The 13,685-nt window shown below is 34.0% G+C and overlaps 1 non-coding gene across 1 annotated transcript; it reads right to left on the minus strand.

Annotated features, from left to right (window-relative positions):
- Positions 1-6,317: 6,317 nt before the first annotated feature.
- Positions 6,318-6,442, minus strand: LOC116280708 (U6atac minor spliceosomal RNA). Its single transcript, XR_004190198.1, has one exon. It is a non-coding gene; the product is annotated as a U6atac minor spliceosomal RNA (small nuclear RNA).
- Between the last annotated feature and the right edge of the window lie 7,243 nt (positions 6,443-13,685).

The raw sequence follows: 13,685 nt of genomic DNA on the forward strand, positions 1-13,685 counted from the left end.
CTAATCCTGAATCTATTATAATAAGTATAAAATACAATAAAAATAACTACCTGTTCATTCTTAATTATATGTTTATTATATGGTCTTCATTAATTATTCTTTTGAGATTTGAGAAATTTTTCTCAGCATATTTTGAAATTCACTTATAATATTGAAAGAAGTTTATCGTTCATTTATTCTCATTGTTGTGTAGTATTTCACTTGGCAAATATGTCACAGTTCATTTATCCTGATGAGCATTTGGGTAGTTACTGACTTAGGGCTGCTGTGCATATCATTTGGAAAATATATGCCTGTATTTCTGTCGGGTGGAGTGGAATCCCAGGCCATAGATTGTGCTTATGTTCAGTTTTGGTGGAAGCTGCCAAACAAGCAGTGCTTGGGAGTTTGAGTTTTTCTGTATCCTTGTCAACACTGATTTTCTGTTTTCTCATCATTTTGCCATTCTGGACGCTGTGTATTGATGTTGTTTCATGTTTTAACTTTTATTTCTTTGATTGATGAGCCAAGCAGCTTTTTATATGTTTACTGAATAATTGGGTGTACTCTTTTTTTTTAAGAATCTTCTGTTCAAGCCTTTTTGCTTGATTTCTATGTTTGGTTGCCTGTTTTTTGTTTGTTCTTTTGATTTTGAGTTCTTTATGTAATTTTGTATGAGACTCCTGTTGAATATATGTAGTGTCAATGTCTTCTCCCACTCTCTGGGGTTGTCTTCTCATCCTTAATGATCTTTCTTGATAAGCAGAAGTAATTAATTTTGATAAAGTTAAATTCATCTTTCCTTGGTCATTGTTGGTGTGTTTATATCCTATTTAAGAAATCTTTGTTTACTGTAAGGTTACAAATACATTCCCTTTTTCTCTCTGAATGTTTCATTGCTTTACTTTACACATTTACATCTGAAAACCACTTTGTATTTTCTTTTTGTGTGTGGTATGAAGTAGAAGGTCAAGATACTGTCACGCCTCTCAGATGGATATTAATTGCCCCAGAACTGTTCATTAAAGACACGATCTTTGCCCCACTGTATTGCAGTGATGTATTTTGACATAACATTTCTAGAGGAATTTTCAAAAGAGAAATGTTCAAGGCACATGCCATTACCTTTCTCATTGATACTTAAAGTTTATTTATCCTAAATTTTAGATTGCAATGAAAAATAAAAAACACTCTTGGCTAGTAATGTGTCTTAAAATGTTAAGGCTACAGTGTCAGAGCATTGCTGGGTTCCTTCATTTTTAGGAGCTAAACATCCTTCCTTAGACACGGTTTGCTTCCTTATCACTATTCTTCCAGTTAATTAACAGAATACACTTTAGTTTGCCTTTCTAACTCATAAAATAGCTGCTTCCTTTGTCTGAAGCAGAAAAAAATTAAGAAATATGTAACTATCCATATTAGGTCCTTGAAAGCAAACAAACCAAAAAAGGTCTGTTTTTCTCCCAAAAGAGAAAAGCTTGCCCTTTTGTACTTCTTTTCTCAGTTTTCTTTATTGGTTACTATAGCCCCCCCCCCATTTATTGTATTTAACTATTTCAGATACAACATTTCTTTCATGAAAGACTGCATCCTTGTAATGGATAAAATATTTTGAAAAAAAAAAGTCAAAATGTTTTAAAGGTAAATATAAAATATTGTATCCCTGTGTCTGACTGGAAAATTTTACTTAAATATACTCAACAAATGTATATTGACTGACATTTACTCTATACTCCAAGCATTGTGAAAATCGTATCTTTATATTCATATATATTTATAATCATGTATATATAGTCACACATAAGCACATATGAAAGACTTTTTTCAAGGAAATTGTAATCAAAATGTATGTCTGGGCATGCATTTATAATGTCATACACATGTACAGTATTTTCTGGGGATTGATATGTCCTTACAGTCTATTTTAGTGTTTTAAACTCTAAATTCCTAAGGGGACCTGGCTTTAACATAGTTCTCTTTGCACATATATCACCACACCAATATATGTAATAAGTGACTTTTGATGTCAATTCTTGAGATTAAGCCTGAAGATTCGGTCTATAACTGAGTCAATAAAATATTTGTGCTTTCATGATAGATTGTTATAGTTTAATTTCATCTCAAGGAAAAGATCACATACAAAACTAATTTTAATCTTAAGTCTTACTCCAGTATATGACCTAAATTCATAAGCTATAATATCAACACTAAGAAAACATATTTGGCCCAGAGCCATTGTAATAGAAGCCTAGGAGATTTGATAGCATTAGACCATGAGGAAGTCAAATTACCCAGAGTGAAAAAATAATGCGTCACTGTTAGGTCACACCTCTTCTCCAGATGAAAATTCACAAAGGGAAAATGTAGGATATGAAGACTGGCAACAGCCTTGACTGTAGACTTGTCAGAGTGGAAATAAAGACCTTAGGATTCTGAAGGCACAAAGCCAATAGCTTCAGGAGAGGAAGCCTAGACAGAAGACACAAGACGAGAACAAAAGTTAACTATGATTCCTTCTCATGGGGTAAGAACCATTTCCTCTGTGGGGGAGAGTAGAGATCCTGGGGCTACAAGTCAGCAGAGCAGAGTGAATGCTGTATGGTCTATTTCAGTGCTTAGTACGTAATCATTTATAGAGTTAAACTCAACAAATGCTAAGATTGATCAGGTGTGTGAAACACATGGGCATCACTCCTGGGATTGGTAGCATCACTTGCAGTTTAAAATGGAGTTTACACAGGGGACCTTAAAATAGACGTGAATGCTACTATGAGCACTTACATAATACAGTTTTCATTGCTAACATGACAATTAGACAATGAACCAGAGTCTTCTTGGCTGTGCTAGTTATCTGGCTAATAAATTCTAGTCAATCTCAAGTAACAACCTTAAACTTACAAAGGTTCTACTGCCCTCTAGGTTCTCCTAAGCATACTGGTTTGTATTGAGTAGAAAGCAGGAAAACTGCAGCTTTCCCAGAGCTTTTAGCTCATAGCAGCAGGGATTGGACGGTGATGGATTTTTGTGCCACTCTTTCTGGTCTAGGGATTAAGAGCTAACCTGAATGTTGTCTACCCCATATTTATTGGAAAATCTAAACAGGGTATCAAAGGAGCTTTGCCCAGAAGTATTCTGGATTTTTTAAAAAAGACATGGGGAAAAATATACTCCCCCAACCCCAACCCAAGTATCCCAAGTTTTCATTTGTTAATACAGGCTTCCAAGCCTTATGGATTATGAAACATACTGTTAAACCATCAACAGAAGTGAGGTCAATCAGATACAGAAAGTCATATGTCTTTCAGAGGAACATGCCATGGAGGGAAATTGCTACTGTTCTGATTGTAATATGATTTTGAATAATTTTTATTTTTAATTTATAAAATACCCACGTGTTAGAAATGATCTGTAAGGCATAACACAAAGATGATGAAGTATAATTTGAGACAAGGGGTAAAATAGCATGAATGTTTTCTTGTTCATTCTTTATAGGATTATACATAATTCATTTACTTGAATATGGTGAATTGTAACCTACTTCTGTCTTTGTGATTTCATGAAATAGGGAAAACATCCCATCTGGAGCACTCGGGGGAAAACTCCTGTGAGTTTTAACTTAGCTCAGACCCTCAAATTTCATTTTTGGTATTTTCTTTTCTCCTCAGGGAAATAAGTGTTATAGTGACATAAAACACAGAATGGGAGATAAAATGAACCATTTATGTGGATCCTAACAGTTTTCTGCAGAGTAAGGCATCTTTCCTATACTTGAGTCTTCTGTAAGTTACTTCAGTCTGTAGAAAATTTCATGATTATAGAGCAATTTCTTGAATAGCCAACTTGAACAAATACTTTCTAACAGCACAAACATTCCTTTGATCAAAAAAAGTGCTGCTGGAGATAAGTCACACCATCTTGTTTCCAGTTCTCACTGGAGAACTGAGTGAATAATCCATGGACCCACATGGAAGCTCAGTGTTAGCTGGAAAACTCCAAAACATCAGCTTCTACACTAGGTGAGAGAACCAAGACGATGCACTATGGGCAGTAAGATTTTTGCTACAGAAATCTGTACTTAAGTGGACAATTGATGCAGGAGGACTGAGAGAGGACATAAGGGGTCATGAATTTAAAAAGATAATACAGAGAAGAAGAAAATAAAAATTTTTTTCTAGTTTTATTGAGATGCAATTGACATTCATTTATGTTTTACAGCATGGTTATTTGATACATGTATATATTGCTAAGTGATTACCACGTAAATTTAGTTAACATGTATCACCTCACATGCTTATAAGTTTTTTTCTTATAATGAAAAATTTTAAGATCTAAACTTAGAAAATTTCAAATATAAAAATTAGTATTAACTGTGGTCACCATGCTATGTGTCACATCCCCAGAACATACTTATATTACAACTGGATTTTGTACTTTCTGAGTACCTTCACCCATTTCCCCCATCCACCCCCTGCCTCTGGCAACCATCAATCTGTTCAATCTTTCTATGAGTTTTACAAAATCCACGTGTAAGTGAGATCATACAATATTTACTTATCTCTAACCTATTTCATTTAGCATAATACCCTCAACAAATGGCAGAATTCCTTCCTTTTTAAGGCTGAATAATATTCCATTGTATACATATATCACAAATGGCAGAATTCCTTCCTTTTTAAGGCTGAATAATATTCCATTGTATACATATACCACAACTTTTTCTTATACATTCATACATCAATATATAGTTGTATCCATGCTGTAACTATTGTAAATAATACCACAGTGAACATGGGGGAACAGACATATCTTTGAAATAGTGATTTGTTTTCTTCGGATATATACCTAGATGTGGGATTTCTAGATCATGCTGTATTTCTATTTTTAATTTTTTGAGTAACCTCTGTACTATTTTTCATACTGGCTGAATCAATTTACATTTCCATCAATGGTGCGTAAGTGTTTCATTTCTCCATATTCTAACCAACACTTTTTATCTCTCATCTTTTTGATGATAGCCATTCTTACAAGTGTAAACTAATATCTCATAATGGTTTGGTTTGCATTCCAGGATGATTAATGCTCTTGAGCACTTTTCATGTACCTGTTGGCCATTTGTATGTCTTCTTTGGAAAAATGTCTATTCAAATCCTCTGCCCATTTTAAAAATCAGATTGCTTGGTTTTCTCGCTATTGAATTGTCTGAAATTCTTTTATATTTTGGATATTAACCCCTTATCAGACATATAGTTGGCAATATTCTTCCCATTCTATATGTTGCCTTTGTATTTTGTTGGTTTCCTTTGTTGTGCAGAAGATTTTTTAGCTTGATATTATCCCACATGTTTATTTTTGCTTTTACTATCTCTGCTTTTGGTGTCAAATCCAAAAATGTCATTGCCAAGTCTGATAACAAGGAGTTTACTTCTATGTTGTCTTCTAGGAGTTTTGTGGGTTCAACTCTTATATTCAAATGTTAATCCATTTTCAGTTGATTTTGTGTATGGTGTAAAATAAGGAACCAGTACTATTCCTTTGCATGTGGCTCTCCAGTTTTCCCAACACTGTTTATTGAAGAAACTATTCTTTCTCCATTGTATATTCTTGGATAATTTGTGAAAATTAATTGACTACATACATATGAATTTATTTCTGGCCTCTATCTTCTGTTCCATTGATCTGTGGATCTTTTTTTTTTTTAATGCATATACAGTTAACTTACAATATTAGTTTCAGGTGTACAACATAGTGATGTAATATTTTTATTGATTATACTCCATATGAAATTATAAAATATTGGCTGTATTCCCAGTGCTGTATACTACACTTTTATATCTTATTTTATAACTAGTAGTTTGTACCTCTTAATCCCCTTCCCCTATCTTGCCCCTCATTCCCACTCCCCTCTTTCCTGTGATAAACACTAGTTTGTTCTCTGTATCTGTGAGTTTGTTTCTGTTTTGTTATATACATTCATTTGTTTGTTTTGGGTTTTTTTTGATTCCACGTATAAATGAAAGCATACAGTATTTGTCTTTTTCTGTGTGATTTAGTTCACCAAGCATAATATCCTCCAGATCCATCCATTATTTAGTCTTTTTTATGGCTGTTAGTATTCCGTTGTATGTACATGTATATGTTTGTTATATATATATATATATATACTTTTCTCTATATATATGTATAGATGGATGAATAGATAGATAGATAGATCACATATATTATCTTCTTTAACCATTCATCTATTAACACTTAGGTTGCTTCCATATATTGGCTATTGTAAATATTGCTGCTATGAACATTGGTGTATGTATCTTTTCAAATTACTGTTTCTGTTTCTTCAAAAATAGTGGTTAGATGTCGTGAAGTAGGTGGCAGTACCTTAACCTCATGAGTGTTGTCAGGCCCGAAGCTTCTTCCATCCTTGTTAGGGGGAGTGCTAACCTTCTTTCATTTTACACAGCAGTCTTAATGTTTGTTTTTATGCCAATGTCATACTGTTTTGATTACTATAGTTTTGTAACATGGTTTGAAATCAGGGAGTGTGACTCCTCCAGCTTTGTTCTTTTTCAAGATTGCTTTGGCTTTGGTGGGTATTTTGTAGTTCCATAAGTTTTAAGATTTTTTTTCAATTTCTGTGAAAAAATGTTTTGCCTATGTTTTCTTCTTAGAGGTTTATTGTGTCGTGTCCTATGCTTAAGTCTTTAAGCTATTTTGAGTTTATTTTTGTGTATGGTGTGAAGGAGTGTTCTAACTTCATTGGTTTACATGTATCTGTCCAGGTTTCCCAACACCACTCGCTGAAGAGATTCTCTTTACTCCATTGTATGTTCTTGCCTCCTTTGTTGAAGATTAATTGACCATAAGTCTGTAGGTTTATTTCTGGGCTTTCTATTCAGTTCCATTGATCCACGTGTCTGTTTTTGTGCTGATACCATGCAGTTTTGATTTCTGTAGCTCTTTAGTATTGTCTGAAGTCTGGGAGGGTTATTCCTCCAGCTTTGTTCTTTTTCTTCAGTATTGCTTTGGCAATTCTGGGTCTTTTGTGATTCCATATAAATTTTAGGATTATTTGCTTTATTTTAGTTCTGTGAAAAATGTCCTGAGTAATTTGATGATTGTTCAGTAACATGTTGTTTAATCTCTACATATTTGTAACTATTCCAGTTTTCTCCTAGTAATTGATTTCTAGTTTCATATCATTGTATTTGGAAAAATGCTTAATATTTCAGTCTTTCTAAATTGACTTGTTTTATACCCTAGCACATGATCTATCATGTAAAATATTCCATGTGTACTTGAGAAGAATGTGTATAATGCTGTTGTTGGATGGAATGTTTTATAAATATCTGTTAAGTCCATCTGGTCTACTGTGCAGTTTAATGTTTTCTTACTGGTTTTTTTTTTTTTTTTTTTGGTTGATATATCCATCACTGAAAGTGGGTTAGTGAAATCTCTTACTATTATTGTATTGTTGTCTATTTCTCCCTTTAGGTTTGTTAGAATTTGTTTTTTGTATATAGGTGTCTATGTTGGGTGCATAGATATTTACAAATTTTATATCTTCTTGTTGAATTAATCCCTTTTTCATTATATAGTGACCTTTTTGTCTCTTATTAAACTTTAAAGCCTATTATGTCTGATGTAAGTTTGGCTGGTCTTTTGGGTCTCATGGTGGCTTTCAGAGGTAGGTGTTCTGAGGCCACATCCTCCACCTAGAAATTTTAAAAGTTGGCACCCTACATGTTGGGTCCAAATTCTTCACCCTTCAGGGAGAAGCTGGGAGTTGGAATTTCCCTCCGATGATTGCATGTTTCTGTGCTGGGGATGGGGTTTATGGCACGAGTATGTGTCAGCCTCTTTAACCATTTTGATGTGGGTATTTTCTTATTTACCTGATGTGTATGATAAGAGTCAGCCAGTTTCAAGATTCCTTTCAGAAGGATTTGTTCCATGTGTAGCTGTAGCTTTGGTGTGTCTATGGGAGGAAGCAAGTTCAGGAGCCTACCATCTGGGACCAGAACTCTGAAAATGTATAAAAAATCAAATAAAAGGATTTTGCTGGATATTATTATGGAAATAAAAGTGGAAATACAACATTTCAGGAAAAGTACTTCTCAAATTAAATTCATTATATAGACTTTTTTTGATGCTCAAAAAGAAAACTATTGTCACAGAATTACTAATAATAGAAGGACTGAGTGAAATGTACATTATAGTAGTAATAGCAGTTCTAGGAGTAGCATATACTCCAGTCATTCCTGCTTAGGTATACACTAGGTTGTGTATAAAGTAATTATTTTGGTTACTTTTTTGTAGCATTAGATATTATTATGTAAAATTCTTATCCTTCAAGACCTAATTCCAAGTGGCACCTCTTCTCTTGCCTTCATTGATCTAATTCAGATCCTTCCCACTTAGAGAGCCTTATGCATTCTCTGTTACAGTGTTTAACTTCTTATCTTATAAGTCACTGCTGTATGCCTTTGTCTTCCTCATATCTTATGACAAGTTTATGACATTTCTTAATGTCTTGTTTGTATCTTCCCAGTATTTGGGCAGTGTATGGGGCATTGAGTTGCCTAACAAATGTTCATTGGATTACTAAATATATTGGAAAAGGTCTCTTCTCTAGACTGGCACCTGATTTCTTAAATAATTCTCTTTTTGATTGAGAGTCATTTGATCAGTGAATAAATGTTGATTTAGTACCTAGAATTTTCAGGTACTCTTGTGTTCGCCTTAAGTTTCTTTGACTTTTTTCTTCCATGGTTTTTTATTGACAGTTACTGAGCTGTTTATTTGTACTTTGTCTTTATTCATATTCTTTTTACAACTTAGCATAAAATAAGTACCCCAAAAGGAAAATAAAAATGAATGCTTCTTTTCAAAAATAAGTATTAGTACCTAAAATTTCCATCTTATATGTGTGTGTGTTTCATTATTTTATACTGTAATATCCATAAGGACTGAATCTGCTATAATTAGAAGTAAGATTCTGAATCTTCTCTAGATAAAAGTAAAGCTTCGTATATAAGAAAAACAGATGCATGGTCTTTAATTCATTCATTTAGCAAAGATATATTAATGCCTTAATATTTGTTAGAGACTGTAAGCATGAAAGAGACGTAGATTTTTTCCTCAGAGATCACTTTAATTCCCTGCTTCCTCCTCTTTTTCAATTAAGGAATATACAATAATTTTGGTTCCATGTACTTATTTTCTCATTCTTTTGGCCTTAAAACATCTCTTCATAAATGGAAAATATTTAGAATTTATTGTTTATAAAACTGAGTCCTGGAAAAACTTTGAGTCTTCTTTTCAGCTGTCACTTATAAGGAAAAGCAGAGCCTCTAGTTCCTGTAAGGAGAGGGAAATATATTCTATGTACCTTTTAGTATCTGTCTGTTTAGTTTGTGGGAACCTCTAGAATACTTGGAAATGCTCAAAGTTTCCTTGATATTTACCAAAATATTTCCAATTTCATTGCATGCTTTCCATGCAATGCAGAATCAATCAGCCATTTTTCAGCTTAGTCAAGAGAATATTTGTAGTTCCTAAGCCATTAATTGCATTCAGTCTTCACTTGACTTGATTAATGACCATCTCGAGAGTAAATAAACACTTGCCTAGTTTGGCACATAGTGGTTTCTAAGGGATTTAATTTATCTATGTTTTCCATTATATGCTATTGAATTTTGGACCATTCAAATACTTAAGCCGAGTGTTTTTAAATTAGTCTATTAGAATTGATTATAACTTAGTAATGAGTAAAATTATGGTTACCTAGCAATTCAATAACTTCAGGTGCCTAAAACCACTTAAAGTTTTTGGCCAAAAGAAGTATACTTATCCCATTTAAAATAAATCAAATACTTATTTTAAGAACTAAAATTTTATTAACATTTTCTTAGCAATCATTTTCTACCATTTTAATTATCTTAAACATATTTATAAGAATGTGGTGTAAAAATTAGTTATATGTCTAAAAATTATGCCTCTACAATTGCTATCTTTAATGACAGGATCTATAAATAAACAATTTACTGTCCTTAAGTGAATGCAAGTAACTTTACATCTCCTTGAAATAAAAGATAACAGACTAGAAAAAAAATATACTTTCCTGGTACTAAGAGACTTAAGTGTGCAAGGTGCTTTTAGATTTTTCTTTACTGTATTGTATTTTGTAACTTTAATGGGTATAGAATTTTAAGTGCAGAATACCTTTATTGAATATGAAAATAAATATTTTTAAGATTATTCATTTCACCCATCCCACAATTATTTGGCACATACTACATGTAAGATACAATGCTTGGTACTAGAGATAAAATGATGAACAAAAAGATACATGGTTTCTACTTTCATGTTGCTTAAAGTCTGATGGGCAAGCCAGGCATTAATCATATAATCACAAACATAATTTTAAAATTACAGCTATGACACCTAGCATAAAAGAAGTGTGCATGAGTGTCCACAGTAGAGATTTAACTTATCACAGAGGTTGCTATGATATGAATGTTTGTGTTCCCTCAAAATTCATAAGTTGAAACCTAATCTCTAATGTGAAGAGAATTTGAGGTGGGGACTTGATTAGGTCATGCGATTGGAGCTGTCATGAATGAGATTAGTGCCCTTATTGAAGAGGCTCCAGAGAGAGCCCATGCCCTTCTGCCATGTGAGGATAGAGAGGAGATGGGACGTAATGAGGAGGCAGGCTCTCACCAGACACTGAGTCTGTCAATCTCATGAACTTGGACTTCCCAGCCTGCAGAATTGTGAGAAATAAATGTTTGTTGTTTATAAGCCACCTGGCTTAAGGTATTTTTGTTATAGTAGCTCAAATGGAGTAAGACAGAGGTCAGGGAGGGCTTCTGAGAAGCATCACTTACGCTGAGATCCGTGGAGCCTAGTAGCTCCATCTTTACATTCTTCCAATCTCGCACTCCCCAGTAAGGGAGGTTTTCTCAACTAGCGTTTAAATATGAGAGATGTAAGTCCTGATGCTGTAACACGTTCATTGTTTCAAGACAATGGATGTTTTGCACATGAACAATTATCTGTCTTACATGGCATTGTGGATGGTAATAGTGAGGTGCTCTTTTTTTCTTTTTTTAAAATAGACTTTCTTCTTTTAGTGCAGTTTCAGGTTCACAACAGAATTGAGAAGAAAATACAGAGAGTTCACACATAGCCCTCCCAACCCACACATATGTACTCCTCTACCCTCAACATCCTTCATCAGTGTGGCATATTTGGTACAATTGATGAACCAACATGGACACATTATTATCAACCAAAGTCCATAGTTTACATTAGAGTTCACTCTTGATGTTGTACTTTGTGCGGGTTTTGACAAATGCATAATGACATGTAGCCACCTCTATAGTATCATACAAAATAATTTCATTGCTCTAAAAATCCCTTGTGCTCCTTCTATTCATTCCTCCCTCCTTCTCTCTCCCCAAATCCCTGGAACCACCATCTTCTTATTGTTTCTGTAGCTGTGCCTTTTCCAGAATGTCATTTGGTTGGAATCGTACAGTTTGTAGCCTTTTCAGACTGACTGACTTCATTTAGTAATATGTCTTTTAAGTTTCTTCTATGTCTTTCATGGCTTGATAGATCATTTTTTTTTACTGCACATGTATTTATTATTTCACATATATGTACTGTTTATTGTTTCTAAGAATGTTTAGAGCTTTAGCTTTTTAAACTTATGTAGTTATTAAAGGAATAAAACTAACCACAAAATAAGAATTAATTCAAAAACATACATAGTAGTGGAGTACTCTTGGGGAGAATTGAGAAAGTAGTCATTGAGATCATTTTCTGTACTGCGATTCAGAGAGGATCCCCAGATGAGAAAGACTGAGGGAATTCTAAAAATATCCAGATCTAATTTTTAATGGTTTGAGTTGTGCCAAATAGTCCTTCAGGATTCAGTCATCATGGCCAGAGGCATGAAATACACAGATTGGCCAGACCTAATGTATATAAAGGTCACAGACTGGGTGGCTTAAACTACAGAAATTTATTTCCTCACAGTTCTCAAGGCTTAAAGTTCAAGAGGGTGCCAGCATTGTCAGGTTCTGGTCAGGTTCTGGTGAGGGCTCTCTTCCTGGCTTGCAGATGGCTACCTTCCCTCTGTGTAATCATATATAGAGAGAGATCTCTCTCCCTTTCTCTCCTTATAAGGACACTAATCCTACATAGAGAACTCCACCCTCATGACATCATCTAAACTTGATTACCCCCCAACGGCCCCACTCCCAAATGTTATCACATTGGGGTTAGGGCTTCAACATAGAGATTTGAGGATACACAAACATTCAGTCTGTAACAATCAGAAAAGGAGTCAAAACTAGCCAATCAAATATAGAATTTGAATGAAGAAAGAATAGTTTGGGGAAAGAAATACAAGGCATTGTTAACCAGTGAACAGAAAAAGATGTTAGGTGCTACATAGAACAATAACTTTTTACCATGCCATATTTAGATATACTTAGTGTTTTTAAACTTAGTTCTTTTATAGGCTTTTTGTTCTGCCAATTTATAGTGCAGTGTTGGTTAGAAATTCATTTCTAAATCGAGCTATTTTAGGTGCCTTGCCCACTGATGAGTTTTCCTGCCATGATTTTAGTATTACATATTTCTGAAATAGAGTTTATATTAGTAATGATGGCCAATTATTGTCTTTAGTGATTTAAGACTATACAACATGATAAACATACACTAAATATAAGTAAACTATAATAAGAAATATCTTACAAATGATGCTGACATTTGATAAAAGCATGATATATATATTTTTTTTCCCTTGAGGAGAGGGCAGAGAATGGTATTTTTTTATTTGACTAAATTTTCTGTTTTTCTTTCTTTCTTTTTTTTTTTTTTTGGTTTCAACACTCCCACATATTTCCTTTCACTTTGTGTCAGATGCAATTTCTCAAGCTGAACAGGAGTAAACTATATTCATTTCCACATTGTCACTCCTGTTCAGTTTGGTTATAAATGAAATGAAAGCATATTGTACAATAGAGCCCCACATGTGCTGTAATGCCAGAAAATGATTTCAGTCCACAGAAACAAATGTTACATATACTTAGGCCTTATATGGCTTTTTAGTATCACCTGGGCACACACAAGATACTCCTCACTTCAGGGAAAAATGCAAGAAAGACTCCACCAAATAGTAGAAGACAGAATGTAAATTGAAAGGGAATATACACCAAATAATCTTAAATATGTAGACAAGGGAGAGTTTTAGAATGCTGCATTATCCCTATGTAATCAAAAGGGACTTAACCTTTTTGGTGAATCACTGGATTCATTCAGCCATGTGTAATAGGTCAATTAAAATGCATACATTGGCAAATTCTCAAGAGAGCAAATATTTAGTCTGATGTGGATCCATATCCAACTGATCTGTGACTACTGCATAAATAAGACAAAAATAGGGAAAGGCAAAGAGCAACCTAAGGGGGTTTATAGGTCAATAAGTCTTCACCAATTATGGATCTGGCTTAGCATGTAACTAAGCAGGACCCTATTGTCATCAGCGACCATCTGATATCTATCTGTAATGGTGTTTGGAGCTGCTTAACTGTATAATGGTGTAAAGGGTTTTGCTAATGCACTTGCTGAGCAGGGTTAGGCTGGCGGGGAGGGAGGCTTGGGTGGTTCTCCCAAACCCCTAGTGGTGCTGC

This window comes from Vicugna pacos, chromosome 5 (assembly GCF_048564905.1).
Source record: "Vicugna pacos chromosome 5, VicPac4, whole genome shotgun sequence".
NCBI lineage: Eukaryota > Metazoa > Chordata > Mammalia > Artiodactyla > Camelidae > Vicugna > Vicugna pacos.